Source organism: Buceros rhinoceros, unplaced genomic scaffold (assembly GCF_000710305.1).
Source record: "Buceros rhinoceros silvestris isolate BGI_N320 unplaced genomic scaffold, ASM71030v1 scaffold29213, whole genome shotgun sequence".
NCBI classification, from domain to species: Eukaryota; Metazoa; Chordata; class Aves; order Bucerotiformes; family Bucerotidae; genus Buceros; species Buceros rhinoceros.
This window is the reverse complement of record NW_010402370.1, coordinates 3,576-4,541: the sequence shown is the minus strand read 5'-3', so window position 1 is coordinate 4,541 and position 966 is coordinate 3,576.

Below are 966 nucleotides of genomic sequence, written 5' to 3'. Positions count from 1 at the left end.
CAGAATCCTACTGCACACATAGACAGCAAACTTCAGACGGGGCCAACTCCAGCAGCGCACAGGCTCGTGGTTCTGAAGTATCAGCGGGAAGCCACTCGCTACCCGAGCGGCTGCGAGGAGGAGAAACCCCAGCGCCCAGCAACGCGCTTACGTAGCTCACAACCTGCCCCTGCCGGGCTCGTGGTTCTGAAGTACCAGCGGGAAGCCACTCGCTACCCGAGCGGCTGCGAGGAGGAGAAACCCCAGCGCCCAGCAACGCGCTTACGTAGCTCACAACCTGCCACTGCAACAAAAACTCGAGAGCCGTTTTCATTAATTAATATATTTTTCTGCATTATAGTTAACATATGGACTTTCTTCGTGTCACCCTTATTTCATTAAGTATTGATATTTTGTTATATTCAGACATGAGTACATTTTTCAAAGTCTTTTGCAATAAATATCATAAAATAATAGAGATTCACATAATAAATATTCTTTACAATAAAAAAAGTTTTAACAGACTTTTGTCTTAAAAATAGTTGGGATTCAACTTTGTGTTTTATACATAAAATATACAAAAAAAGGGACCACAATTTGTGGCTAAGGCAATAAAACAGGGACAGAATAAAATTATAAAGTACAGAGCAGAGCTAAATTCACTAAACCGAAGAAACTTTCAGGATTCAAGAAGGTTTCGGTGCCTCAGTGACACCTGAAGGCTGTTTGGATATACAAACACCACCGACTGTAACATCGACCGGTACCGAGGCTATAAAACCAGGAGCAGGAGGGTGGAGTGAGCAATATCCTTCAACCATCTGACAGCAAAAGAAACCAATGAGTATGTGGCAGCCGTAATGTCTCCAATGTGAAGATCTACATAGTGTAGGTACACTGAAAATGTGAAAAGAAAAAAGAAAAAAAAGAAAGAAGGCAGGGTAATTCTCAGGACTGAGAAGGTTCCAAAAAAGAGGAAGGGAAAAA